Below are 15598 nucleotides of genomic sequence, written 5' to 3'. Positions count from 1 at the left end.
ATGATCAACTGACCTTCCACAAAGCAGGAAAGAATAGAAAAAAAGACAGTCTTTTCAACAAATGGTGCTGGGAAAATTGGACAGCCACATGCAGAATGAAACTGGACCTTTTCCTTACACCACACACAAAAATAAATTCAAAATGGATGAAAGATCTCACTGTGATACTTGAAACCACCAAATCCTAGAGGGGACATAGGCATCAACCTCATTAACTGTGGTGTCACCGCTGGCACGACAACATGACCAGGGTCGAGAGGGTAAGAGGATGGTGAAAAGAAGTTAAGATACAAAGAGATGGGAACAGGAGGGACAAAGTGGATGATGTCCGAATAATGCCAATTTTATTCAAGGCAGCAAGGCATTATTTAGCCAACAGTAACTATTTTTAACTGATTACAAAATAATTTGCTACATGCACATAAAACCCTCCAGACTTCCCCATTATCTACTTCTCAAGGTCTAAATGCAGACCCTCCGTGGCCACTGGTCTCTGTCTTCAGATAACTCCTTAACCAGCTGCACTGACTTCAAAGTGACTCAAGATATAGTTTATGAACCAGGAAAGTACAGCACAAACCCAAAATGATTTTTTGACCAGGCCTGTTTTGCCCGCTCCAGATAAGCACTTGCAGGCAACCACATCAGTGAGTCCAGGATCCATAGCTCAGGCCCTTTCTCAAGCGCTGCTCAACTTTTCCACCTGCGAGGTTATTAACCCCTGGGCTTCTAGGAGGTGCAAATTGGGGCCTGGTTTGGTCTCATGACTCCAGCCCAGTCCGCTGCTGCCTACACCTTGGCTATAGCAACTTCTTACTAGACACGTCACCATAGGTAAGGGAAAGAAAAGCAAAAGTGAAGTGTTGGGACTTCATCAAGATAAAAAGCTTCTGCACAGCAAAGGAAATACTCAACAGAACTAAAAGGCAACCAATGGCATGGGAGAAGATATTTGCAAATGATGTAGTTGATAAAGGGATAGTATCCAAAATCTATAAAGAACTTACCAAACTCAACACCCAAAAAACCAAATCATCCTGTTAGGAAATGGACAGAAGAAAAGAATATACACGTTTACAAAAAGGACATCCAGATGGCTTACAGACTCATGAAAAGATGTTCAACATCACTTGGCTCAGGAGAATTCAAATCAAAACTACAATGACATATCACCTCACCCTGTCAGAATGGCTAAAATTATCAACCTGAGAAACAACATGTGTTGGCGAGAATACAGAGAAAGAGGAACCCTCTTACACTGTTGGTGGGAATGCAAACCAGTGCAGCTATCCTGGAGAACAGTTTGGAGGTTCCTCAAAAAGTTAAAAATAGAACTTCCCTATGATCCCACAATTGCACTACTAGGTATTTCCCAAAGGTTACAAAAATACAGATTCAAAGAGGTACATGCACCCTGATGTTCATAGCAGCATTATCAACTAAAGACAATCTATGGAGAAAGCCCAAATAACCATTGACTGATGAATAGATAAAGAAGATATTTTGTATATATACCATGGAATATTACTCAGCCATTAAACAGAATGTAACTTGCAATATGGACATGGATGGAGCTAGAGTATTTTATGCTAAGTGAAACAAATCAGTAAGAGAAAGACAAATGCCAGATGATCTCACACATACGTGGAATTTAAGAAAGAAAACAGATGAACATATGGGAAGGGGGGAAACAAAAGCACAAAAGAGGGAAACCAGCCACAGGTGACCATTAATAATAGAGAGAAAACTGAGGGTTGATGGAGGGAGGTGGATACTAGATGAGTGATGGGAGATGGGCTAGATGGGTGATGGCTATTAAAGAGGACACTTGTGATAAGCACTGGCTGTTGTATGAAAGTGATGAATCACTGAATTCTACTCCAGAAATCAATATTGCACTGTATGTTAACTAACAACATTTAATTAAAAAAAAGGAAAAAAGTAATTATGCTTGACAGTAAAAATAAATAAATAATTAATTAAATAAATGAATAAACAAACAAACATTTGGACTGTTTCCATAAGTTGGCCATTGTTGATGTTGCTGCTATAAACATTGGGATGCATGTATCCTTTAGAATTAGTATTTTTGTACCCTTTGGGTAATTACCTAGTCATACAATTACTGGATCATGGAGTAGTTTTATTTTAACTTTTTGAGGAAACTCCCCACTCTTTCCCAGAGTGTCTATACCAGTTTTCAATCCCACTAACATGTAGGAGGGTTCCTCTTCTCTCTATCTTTGCCAACACTTATTTCCTCTCTTGCTAATTTTAGCCATTCTGATAAGTACCTCATTGAATTTTTGATATACATTGATATATATTTCCTTAATGATCAGTGACATTGAATATCTTCTCATGTGTCTGTTGGATATCTGTACATCCTCTTTTGAAAAATGTCTATTCAAACTTTTTTGTTCACGTTTTAATTGGATCATTTTGGAGGTGTTTAGTTTTATGTTTTTTGTCTACTTTGCATACTAACCCTTTATCACATGTCATTTATAGCTATCTTCTCCCATTGCATTGGTTGTCTTTTAGTTTTGTTGATTATTTCCTTTTGTTTCAATGAAATCCCATAGTTCATCTTTGCTTTTGTTTCCCTTACCTTAGGAGACATATCTAGAAATAAATTGCTATAGCCAAATTTAAAGATGTTACTGCCTGTGTTCTTCTCTAGGAATTTGAGGTTTCAAGTCTCAAAGTTAGGTCTTCCATTTTGAATTTATTTTGTGTATGGTGTAAGAAAATGGTCCAGTTTCAATCTTTTGTATGTTGCCATCCAATTTTCCCAGCACCATTTGTTGAAGAAACTTTTTTCCCATTGCATATCTTTCAAGATTTATTGATAATTAATTTACAATATAGTTGTTATGTGTCCATTTCTGAGTTTTCTATTCTGTTCCACTGTTCTGTGTCTGTTTTTGGGACAGTACCATATTGATTTCATCACTGCATCTTTGTAATATACCTGAAGTCTGGGATTGTGATACCTCCAGCTGTGCTTTCTTTTTCAAGGTTGCTTTGCCTCTTCAGGGTATTTTGTAATTCCATAAAAATTTTAAGATTGTTTTTTCTAGTACTGGAAGTCTGAGCCAGAGCAATCAGGCAATAAAAAGAAATGAAAGCATCCAAACTGGCAGGGAAGAAGTCACATTTTCATTATTTGCAGATGAAATGATATGCCAAATAGAAAATCCAGAGTACACCACCAAATAATTGCTAGACCTGCTAAACAAATTCAGTAAAGTTGCACATTATCAATACAATTTATATAGGAATTGCATTAAATCTAAAGATTCTTTGGTAGTATAAACATTTAAACATATTTAATTTTTCAAATCCATTAACAAAGTATATCTTTCCATTTATTTCTGTCTTCATAAATTTCTTTCATTAATGCTTTATAAATTTCCAATGTACAGACCATTAACCTCCTTTGTTAACTTTACTCATATGTATTTTATTATTTTTGATGCTATGACAAATGGGATTGTTTCTATATATCTTTTTTTAGGTATTTTGCTTTAGTGTATAGAAATGCAAATAATTTTTTGGGTTTTTATCTTTAACTTTTACTAATTTTATTTAATAATCCTTATAGATCTTATTTGAGTCTGTAGCATTTTTTTAAACATAAAATCAGGCCACGTGCTAATAGGGACAATCTTACATTTTCCTTTCTTATTTGGATGCCTTTCATTTATTTCTTGCTAAATTGCACTGGCGAGTACCTCTAGTACTGTGTTTTATTAGAGTGGTGAGTGTGAGCACTCCTGTCCTGCTCCTGATCTTACAGGAAAAGTTCTCAACTTTTCACCATTGATTGTGTATGATATTGGTTCTGTGCTTTTTATACGGCCTTTATTATGTTGAGACATCCTCCTATAACCGATTAATTGTGCACTCTTACCATGAGAGGGTGCTGAGTTTCAACAAACTCCTTTTTTCTGCATTTATTAAGAATATCATACGGTTTCTATCTGTTATTCTATCGATGTGATATATCATGTGTATTGATTTGCATTTTAGACCATCCTTGCATCCCAGGTATTAATCTCACTTTATCGTGGTGCATGATCCTTTTAACATACTGTTGAATTCAGATTACTTGTATTTTGTTTTAAACTTTTACATCTTTATCAGGGGTATTGGCTTGTAGCTTTATTTTCTTTCTTTCTTTTCCTTTTTTTATTTTAATTTTATTTTTTGAGTGTTCCAAGATTCATTGTTTATACACCACACCCAGTGATCCAAGAAATACATGCCCTCCTTAATACCCATCACCAGGCTCACCCATTTCCCCACCCCCCCTTCCAAAACCCTCAGTTTGTTTCTCAGAGTCCACAGTCCCTCATGGTTCATCACCCCTCTGATTTCCCCCAATTCACTTTCCCTTTTCTTCTCCTAATGTCCTCCATGTTATTCCTTATGCTCCACAAGTAAGTGAACCCATAGGAAATTGACTCTGCTTGATTTATTTCACTCAGAATAATCTCCTCCAGTCCCGTCCATGTTGATATAAAAGTTGGGCATTCATCATTTCTGATGGAGACATAATATTCCATTGTATATATGGACCATACCTTCTTGATCTATTCATCTGTTGAAGGGGATCTTGGCTCTTTCCACAGTTTGGTGATTGTGACTATTGCTGCTATGAATATTGGGGTACATATGAGCCTTCTTTTCACTACATCTTTATCTTTGGGGTAAATACCCAGTAGTGCAATTGCAGGGTCATAGGGTAGCTCTGTTTTTAATTTCTTAAGGAATCTCCACACTGTTCTCCAAAGTGAGTGGCTGCACCAACTTGCATTCCCACCAACAGTGTAAGAGGGTTCCCCTTTCTCCATATTCTCTCCAACACACGTTGTTTCCTGTCTTGTTAATTTTGGCCATTCTAACTGGTATAAGGTGGTATTTCAATGTGGTTTTGATTTGAATCTCCCTGATGGCTAGTGATGATGAACATTTTTTCATGTGTCTGATAGCCATTTGTATGTCTTCTTTGGAGAAGTGTTTGTTCATGTCTTCTGCCCTTTTTTTTTTTTTTTTTGCTTGATTATCTTTTTTTTGAGTGTTGAGTTTGAGAAGTTCTTATTTTCTTATATTGCTTTGTTTGGCTTTGGTATTAGTGTAATATGGTTTTGTAAAATGAATTTGGACATTTTCTCTCTTTTCAAGTTTTTTTGGATGAATTTGAGAAAAATTTGCACTATTTTGTCTTTAAGTATTTGATAAAAATTGCCATTGAAACCATCTCTTCCTGGGCTCTTCTTTGTTGCTAGGTTTTTGATTATTGCTTCAATTCCCATATTCCTTATTGGTGTGATCTGATTTTCTATTTTTCCATTATCCAATCTTGATAAGTTACATATTTTTGGGAATTCATCCATTTATTCTAGGCTACTGTAGTGCAACTATTTGACCATAAAGCTTTATTATAATGTAAATGCTTGATGTTAAGTTTTAAATTGCCAAGGTATCCATTTTGAAGACATCTATCTTAGATAAACATATTTTAAATTACACAACTAGATAAAGAGACAAGCCACTTTACCCCTCACATTCCCCTTTTAGAAAGCACTGGATAATTTAGATAACTGACCGCTTGAGTGACCTGACTTTTCCTTCCCATGAAATAATTCTCACTATTATCTTGTAAATTTTCCACTGTAAAGTAAACCTACAAAGTCCTAGGCATCTCACTCACAGCCTTAATAAAAGTAGAACCCCAGGTCTGTGTTATTTCTCTACCCATGACCTTACTGTGTAGCCCTATGCATCCGTGTACCTTCTAGGATTTTAATAAACTTTATTTTTTCAAAGTTACTAATAGTTATTGCTGAAGGGCACCTTGTAATCATAAGAATCACAGTGGCTGGTCCAGCCACAACTTTAGCTTAGCTAGGGAAATGCATTTGGGTACTGGCCACAAATAGTTTAGATCCGTGTGAATGCTCTAGGCATTGAAGCCAATAATATGACTATCAATAGACTGAGACACACAAATCAGCTATTTAATATGTTGGCATATAATTATTCATAGTAGCTGCTTACAATCCTATTTCTATGTCATGAGTTTTAAGGTATTTTCTTTCATTTATAAATTTATTTGAATTTTCTTTTTTTCCTTGGTTAGTCTAGATAAAGGTTTGTCAATTTTATTAATTTTTCACAAAATCAACTCAGTTTCATTCATTTTTTTTCTATTCTCTTTCTACTCTATTTATTTCTGCTCTGATCTTTGTTATTTTCTTCTTTTGCTATCTTTGGGCTTACTTTTTTATCTTTTTTTTAACCCCATTGAGGTGTAAAGTTAATTTATTTGAGATTCTTCCCTTTTTTTTCTTAAGGTAGGCATTTATTGTTATAAACTTCCTTATTAGTACTACTTAGACTGCATTTCAGAACCTTTGGTAGGTTCTGTTTATTTTAATTTGTTTCATAAATACTGTGATTTTCCTTTTGATTTTTTTTATTTGACCCATGGGTTGTTCAGGAGTGTATTGTTTAATTTTTACATTTTAGTTAATTTTTACATATTAGTGTGTTTTCCAGTTCACCTTTTTATATTGATTTCTAGTTTCATACCTCTGTGGTCAGGAAAGATATTTGATACAATTTTGTTCTTCTAAAATTTGTTAAGACTTTCTTTGATTGCCAAGATATGATCTGTCTTGAAGAATGTACCATGTGCCCTTGAACAGAATGTATATTCTGTTGCTGTAGGGCAGGATTTTCTGTATATTTTTGTTAGGTCCATTTGGTCTATAGCATTATTTAGGGACACTATTTCCTAATTAGATTTCTATGTGGATAAAGCTTTTGTTATTCAAAATGAGGTATTGAAGTCCCCTATTATAGAATTGTTGTCCATTTTCCCTTTAAGTTATGCTAATATTTGCTTTAAATATTTAGGTGATCCAATACTGGGTCTGTATATATTGATGAATACATATCCTAAATATCCTAAATAAATCCTTTATCCTTAATATAGTGACCTCCTTTGCCTCATGTGACTGATTGTTACTGAAAGTCTATTTCAACTTATACAAATATAAACCCTGCTTTCCCCTGATTTTTATTTGTACGGAATATTTTTTTTCCATCATTTACACTTTGAGCCTGTGTTTTTAGAGCTGAAGTGAATAACTTGTTAGCAGTATATTGTTAGATAATTTTAATCCATTCATCTCCTCAATGTCTTTGGGTTGACAATATTAACCCATTTATGTTTAACGTAATTGTTGATAGGTATGGACTTAATAATGCAGCTTCGTTCATTGTTTTCTGACTTTTTAAAAACCTTTTTTTTTCAATTATTCCTCTCCTGTTGTCTATTTTTAACACATATTTTTGTAGTAATATGATTTAATTCCTTTCTCTTTATCTTTCTGTTTATCTTCCCTTTGAAGTTAACATGAGTGTTACATAAAATGTCTTGTAGATGTACCAGTCCATTTTAACCTGATAATGACATTGTCAACTACATACAAAAGTTTTAAACTTATGCTTCATCCCCACACATTTTATGCTACTCTTAACATCTTTCTATTGTGTATCCATTATCAAATTTTTGTAGCTATAGTAATTTTTGATACTTCTGTCCCTTAACTTTTATGCTAAACATAAATGTGAATTATGCAACACCGTTATAGGACTAGCATATCTGAATTTGACTATGTATTTATCTTAATGAGTGAGTTTTATTATTTTTTGTTTTTTTGTTACTTAGCAGTCTTTTATTTCAATTTAAAGAACTCCCTTTAGCATCTCTTGTAAGGCAGGTCTAGTGGTGTTGAACTGCCTCAAGTTTTGTTGTTTGGAAAGTTTTTAGTTTTCCTTAATTTCTAAAGGGCTGTTTCACTAAGCATAGTATTCATTGTTGCTTTTTTTTTTTTTTCTTTCAGCACTTTGAATATACCCACTCCCACCTGGTCTTCAAGTTTTCTGCAAAGAAATCTGTTGACAGCCTTCTGGGACTTACTTTATGTAAAAGGAGTCATTTTTCTCTTGCTTCTTTTGAAATTCCCTGTTTTTATTATTTTACCATTTTAATGAAAGATGTCTTGTGGTAATCTTCTTCGGGTTGATCTTTTCTGGGGTTCTTTGAGATTTCTGTAGTTAGATTACTTTAGCTCTCCAAATATTTGGAAAGTTTTCAATGATTTCTTTAAGTATTTTTTTCTTTTTTCTCTATTTCTTCAGGGACTCTCCTGGATTTTCATTCTTTGATGATATCCCATCATTCATGTATGTTGTCTTTTCTTATTCTTTCTTTTTGTTCCTCTAATTTCAAATGACCTTTATGAGTTTAGTGATTCTTTCTCCTGCACCATCAATTCTGTTGTTGAAACTGTTAAATTTTCCATTTCTTTTATTCCAATTCTTTTATTCTTCAGCTCCTAGAGTTTTGTTTGGTTCTGTTTTTATGGTTTCTGTTTCTATATTAAACCTTTTTTTTTTTTGTTTTTTTGCTCATGCATTATTTTTCCTGTTTTCATTTCATTCTCTATATGTTTTCCCTTGAATTTCATTTAGATTTTGAAGATGTTTATTTGGAATTCTTTGTCAAGCACTTTGAAAATCTCCATTTCCTTAGGGTCAGCTACTGGACCATTATTAGTTACTTTGAGTGGTGCAATTTTCTTTGATTCTTCATGGTCTGTATTTTTTTTCTCTCTGTGCATTTTAAGGAGCAAACCCTTCTTCTGCTAATTAGGCTGATTTTGACCTTGTGGAGGTGCCAAGTGTCCACTCACTGTGCTGATGGAGAACCTCCAAAATTGAGTTATGTTGGAGTGGAACCAACTTATAAGGCTGTTGCAGAGTCTGTACTTAAGTCTGAAGTTGGCACATTTGTTAACAGGGACTCAAGTGGACATGGACCTCTCTGGTTCCTGGGTGAATAGGACTGCCTTCAGTATCTTGTTTAGTATGGTGGCTCTGGGACAAGGGCCTGTTTCAGGGTTCAAAGCTGGAATTTCAGACCACTGGCCAATTGGTATGGTTCCCACCAGACCCTAAGAGAGCTCTTGCCTGATCACTGGGTAGGTCCCTGGATGGTCTGGGCTAGCCCTGAAAAAAATGGCTGAGAAGGGCCATAACTGAGTTCCAGGGCTGTGTCAGGGTCCATAGCCAACACTGAGTAATGAATATAATGAATACCTGGCTCTGGAAAAATTAATGAGTGTCACCCACCAGGTCCCTTGGTTGGCTGAACTCTTCTCTAACTGCAGCTGGAGGGACTGGAGTGAAATATAGGTCCATTTCATGATCTCCTGAAGTGCAGAAAGGGGTGTGTCTTAGTGGATCCCTATTCCAACAAGACTGTTAATGCCTGGGAGAACTTGGAGTTGAGTATCCAACTCAATTTGGAGTTGAGTATCATGAAAGAACTCTTTCATGATCTACAGTCTGACTGACATTGTAGACTTACCTCCAGGTCCCTAGACTATGGCTGTAAGGGGATTGAGCAGGTTCAAAAACCACTTCAGGGTCCACGACTATGATTGAGCTCTATGTGTCTGTTACTTGAGGTATGCATGACCATGACTCCATTCAGCCACTTTATCATATGGTGCTAGTAACAGGACAAAATCTGGGTTGTAGATTAGTCCTTAGATACAAAAAGCTATTTGGGGGTCTTTAGGCAGAGTCATGGTCAGGAACTCAGCTGCCTAAGTCAAGGCCTACTTTCTCAAAATAGTTCTTGGTCTTGGACTCCAGAAGTGTTTAAAAATTTCCTACTTGAATCTCAAAGTTCCCACAAAGGCATTTTTGCCCATGGCTGATTGTTTAAATCATTGTTGATGGAGATATAAATGGGGAAAATTTTATTTCTCCATCTTGTTAACATTGTCTCTTTAATTGTTTCCCATTTCTAACAAACATTTGGAGGTACAAATTTCCCCCAATGTATGAAATTATTTGCATCTTACAAAATATGAATTCTATTTACCCCTATTTTAAATGGACTATTTTCTAGAGAATACCTTTGTTCACAGCCATATTGAACAGAAAATACAGAGGGCCTCTTATACCCTGTCCCTACCGCACCAGCCTCCCATATGAACATCCACATCAGAGTAGTACATTTGTTACAACTGAACCTATATTTATGCATCATCATTACTCAAAGTCCATAATTAATATTAGGGTTCAATCTTGTACATTCTGTGGGTTTGAACAAATATATAATCACATATGTCCTTCACTATAGTATCAAACCAGATACTTTTGATGCTCTAAAAATCTTCTATGCTATGCCTGTTCATCGTTCCCTCCCTCAAAACCCTGGCAACTATTGATCTTTACTGTTTCCATCACTTTGCCTTTTCCAAATTGTCATATAGTTGGAATCACGTCTTAGGTAATTTTTTCAGGTTGATTTCTTCCATTTAGTAACATGCACTTAAATGTACTTCATGTCTTTTTGTACCTTGATAGCTCATTGCTTTTCTAGTGCTGAATAATATTCAATTTTCTAGATGTACTATGGTTGATTTATCCACTTGCCTATTGGAGGATATCTTGGTTGTTTCCAAGTTCTGCCAACTATGAATAAAGCTACTACTCTAATTAATTTAAGAGCATCCATCCTGTATTCCATAGTAGATGCACCAATTTACATTCTCACCAGAAGTGCAAGAGAGTTCCCTCACCAACTATTGTTATTTCCTTACCATACAATTTTTTGTGTGGACTTGTTTTCAACACATTTAGGAAATATCAATCACAATCATTGTTGGAACCTTATGGTCAGAATGTATATAGCATTTTTTTAAAAAATTTTATTTATTTATTTTTTCAGTGTAACAGTATTCATTGTTTTTGCACAACACCCAGTGCTCCCTGCAATACGTGCCCTCCCTATTACCCACCACCTGGTTCCCCCAACCTCCCACCCCCCCGCCCCTTCAAAAGTCTCAGGTTGTTTTTCAGAGTCCACATTCTCTTATGGTTCGCCTCCCCTTCCAATTTCCCTCAACTTCCTTCTCCTCTCCATCTCCCAATGTCCTCCATGTCATTTGTTATGCTCCACAAATAAGTGAAACCATATGATACTTAACTCTCTCTACTTGACTTATTTCACTCAGCATAATCACTTCCAGTCTCGTCCATGTTGCTACAAAAGTTGGGTGTTCATCCTTTCTTTTTTTTTTTATAAACATATAATGTATTTTTATATTAAACAAATTACCAAACTCTCAAAGTGTCTGTGCTATTTTGTATTCTCACCAACAATAAATGATAGTCCCTGTTGTTACATCCTTGTCAGCATTTGTTGTCAGTACTTTGGATTGTAGCTATTCTAATAGGTCTATAGTAGAAATTCGTTTAATTTTTAATTCCTTAACACTATATAATGTTGAGCACCTTCTCATATACATATTTGTTGATCATATTTCTTAAATTTTTGATAACTTTCCATCTATTAATTCTGTGAGCTCAAAGGGGTATGTTGAAGTCTCTCACTACAATTTTGGATTTGTCTATTTCTCCCTTCAGAATTTCTATCATTTTTTGTCTCATGTATTTTGAGGCACTGTTGTTTGGTATGTGCATGTGTTTTTCTTTCTTTCTTTCTTTCTTTCTTGACTTATTTGCTTATTTATCTGTTTATTTATTATTGAAGTATAAAATTGATGTACAATGCTATATTAGTTTCAGGTGTACAACATACTGAATCAACAAATCTACATATTATTCAATGCTCACCATAAATGTAGTCACCATCTGTCACCATACAATGTTATTAAAATATTATTGACTACATACCTTGGGATGTACCTCTTATTTACATAACTTATTTATTTCATATCTGGAAGTTTGTACTTCTGAATCACATTCATCTATTTTATCTATCCCCCACCACTCTTTCTCAATTACCAGTTTGTTCTCTGTTTTCAAGAGTTTGGTTTTATTTGTTTGTTCATTTGTTTTTTAGATTTTACATATATAATGTCTTCTTTTTTAAATTTTTATTTTTTAAATTTCTTTTCAGTGTTCCAGAATTCATTGTTTATATACCACACCCAGTGCTCCATGCAATATGTGCCCTCCATAATACCATCACCAGGCTCACCCAACCTCTCACCACCCCCTTCCAAAACCTTCAGATTGTTTCTCAGAGTCCACAGTCTCTCACAGTTCGTCTCCCCCTCCAATTTCCCCCAACTCCCTTCTCCTCTCCATCTCCCCATGTCCTTTGTGTTATTCCTTATGCTCCAGAAATAAATGATTATCAATTATCATGTGGTTTTGTTTTCTTTAACCATTCATCTATCATGGATGGGTGCTTCCATATCTTGGATATTGACTACTGCTAATGCTTCAACAAACATAGGGCACATATGTGATTTCAAATTAGTGGTTTTGTTTGCCTTGGCTAAGTACCAAATAGTGGTATTACTGGATCATATGGATCATATGTTTAATTAATTTAAGAGCATCCATCCTGTATTCCACAGTAGATGCACCAATTTACATTCTCACCAGAAGTGCAAGAGAGTTCCCTCACCAACTCTTGTTATTTCCTTACCATTTTCATACTAGCCATTCTGACTAGTGAGAAGTGATAGTTCATTGTAGTATTGATTTGTATTTCCCTGATGATTAGTGATGTTGAGTAACCTTTCATGTGTCTGTTGGTCATCTGCAAGTCTTTTACATTAAAATGTCTATTCAAGTCCTCAGTCTATTTTTTTTAATTGAATTGTTTGGTTTCTTGATGTTGAGTTGTATAAGTTATTATATGTTGGATATTAACCCTTTATTGGATATATAATTTGTAAATACATTCACCATTCTATAGTTTGCTTTTTTTTGTCTTTTTTAAAATATTTTATTTATTTGTAAAGAGTTTTTATCATAAAAAATGTTTTTTTTTAAATGGTTCTCTGTATCTATTGAGATGATTATATAATTTTATATTTCAATTTATTAATGTGTGTATTATGCTGAGTAAGTTGAAGATATTGAACCATTCTTTCATTGCTTGAATAAAACCCATTTTATCATGGTGAACAAGTTATTAATGTATCATGTGAATAAACTTAATGTATTTTTGAATGTTGTTTTCTAATATTTGTTGAGTACTTTTGCATCTATTTCATCAGGGATATTGATTTGCACTTTTCGTTTGCAGTATTTGCCTGGTTGTGGTATCAGAGTAATGTTGGCCTCATAGAATGCATTTGGAAGTTCTCTTTCTTTTCCATATTTTGTCTTTCATCTTTTTATTATGTTATGTTAGTCATCATACAATACATCATTAGTTTTAGTTTTTGTTTTTGTTTTAAGGTTTTATTTATTTATTTGACAGACAGATCACAAGTGGGCAGAGAGGCAGGCCAGGAGAGGAAGGGAAGGAGGCGCCCCACTGAGCAGAGAGACCAATGTGGGGCTCGATCCCAGGACCCTGGGATCATGACCTGAGCCAAAGGCAGAGGTCATCATTAGTTTTTGATGTAGTCTCCTGTGATTCATTGTTTGTGTATTACACCCAGTGCTCTGTGCAATATGTGCCCTCCTTAATACCCATCACCAAACTAACACATTCCCCCACTCCCCTCCCCTCTGAAACCCTAAGTTTGTTTCTCAGAGCCCATAATCTCTCATGGTTTATCTCCCAATCCAATCTCCCCCCTTTCGTTTTTCCCTTTTTTCCCCTAAATGTCCTCCATGCTATTCCTTATGTTGCACAAATAAGTGAAACCATATGATAATTGACCTACTCTGCTTGACTTGTTTCATTCAGCATAATCTCCTCCAGTTCCATTCATGTTAATGCCAAAGTTAGGTATTCATCATTTCTGATGGTGGAGTAATATTCCATTGTGTATATTGACCACATCTTCTTTATCCATTCATCTATTGAAAGGCATCTTGGTTCATTCCACAGTTTAGTTATTGTGGACATTGCTGCTATGAACATTGGGGGGCATATGGCCCTTCTTTTCACTACATTTGTATCTTTGGTGTAAATACCCAGTAGTACCGTTTCTGGGGCATAAGTAGATCTATTTTTAATTTTTTGAGGAATCTCCACGCTGTTCTCCAAACTGGCTGTACCAACCTTCATTCCCCCCAACACTGTAGGAGGGTTCCCCTTTCTCCACAACCTCTCCAACATTTGTTGTTCATTTCATTGTCTTTTTTGTCATTCTAACTGATGTAAGGTGGTACTTCAATGTGATTTTGATTTGAATTTTTTGATGGCTAATGATGATGAACATTTATTCATGTGTCTGCAAGCCATTTGCATGTCTTTCTTGGATAAGTTTCTGTTCATGTCTTCTGCCCATTGTTTGACCTCATTATTTGTTTTTGGGGGTGTTGAGTTTGAAAAGTTCTTTATAGATCTTCAATATCAGCCCTTTATCTGTAGTGTCATTTACAAATATCTTCTCCTATTCCGTGGGTTGCCTTTTTGTTTTCTTGACAGTTTGCTTTGCTGTGTAGAAGCTTTTTATCTTGATGAAGTCCCAAAAGTTAGTTTTCACTGTTGTTTCCCTTCCCATTGGAGACAGGTTTTGAAAGAATTTGGTGTGGCCAATGTTGAAGAGGTTATTGCCTGTGTTCTCCGTTAGGATTTTGATGGATTCCTGTTTCATATTGAGGTCTTTCATCCATTTTGAGTTTATGTTTGTGTATACTATGAATGGATGATTGAGTTTTGTTCTTCTGTATATATACCTGTCTAATATTCCCAGCACCATTCATTGAAGAGACTGTCTTTTTTCCATTAGATTTTTTATTAAATATTTAAAAATTTCTTTTCAGTGTTCCAGAGTCCATTAGATATTTTTTTCCTGCTTTGTTGAAGATTAGTTGACAATAGAGTTGAGGGTCCATATCTGGGATGTCTATTCTGTTCCATTGGTCTATGTGTCTGTTTTTTGTTTCAGTACCATGCTGTCTTGGTGATCACAGCCTTGTCATAAAGCTTGAATTCAGGCAACGTGATGCCACCAGGTTTGTTTTTCTTTTTCAGCATTTCCTTGGTGATTTGGGGTATTTTCTTGTTCCATACTTATTTTAGATTGTTTGTTCCAGCACTTTGAAAAATGCCATTGGTTTTCTCATCAAGGAGGCACTGAAAGTATAGATTGTTCTAGGCAGCATAGACATTTTTTTTCATTTTATTTATTTTTTCAGTGTAACAGTATTCATTGTTTTTGCACAACACCCAGTGCTCCATGCAATACGTGCCCTCCCTATTACCCACCACCTGTTCCCCCAACCTCCCACCCCTGACCCTTCAAAACCCTCAGGTTGTTTTTCAGAGTCCATAGTCTCTTATGGTTCGCCTCCCCTTCCAAATTTTTTTTTTTTAATAAACATATAATGTATTTGTATCCCCAGGGGTACAGGTCTGTGAATCGCCAGGTTTACACACTTCACAGCACTCACGATAACACATACCCTCCCCAATGTCCATAGCCCCCTCCCCCTCTCCCAATCCCACCTCCCCCCAGCAACCCCCAGTTTGTTTTGTGAGATTAAGAGTCATTTATGGTTTGTCTCCCTCCCAATCCCATCTTGTTTCATTTACTCTTCTCCTATCCCCCTACCCCCCCATGTT

This window comes from Meles meles, chromosome X (genome assembly GCF_922984935.1).
Source record: "Meles meles chromosome X, mMelMel3.1 paternal haplotype, whole genome shotgun sequence".
NCBI lineage: Eukaryota > Metazoa > Chordata > Mammalia > Carnivora > Mustelidae > Meles > Meles meles.
The sequence above is the reverse complement of the archived record's forward strand: the minus strand, read 5'-3'. Positions refer to the sequence as shown.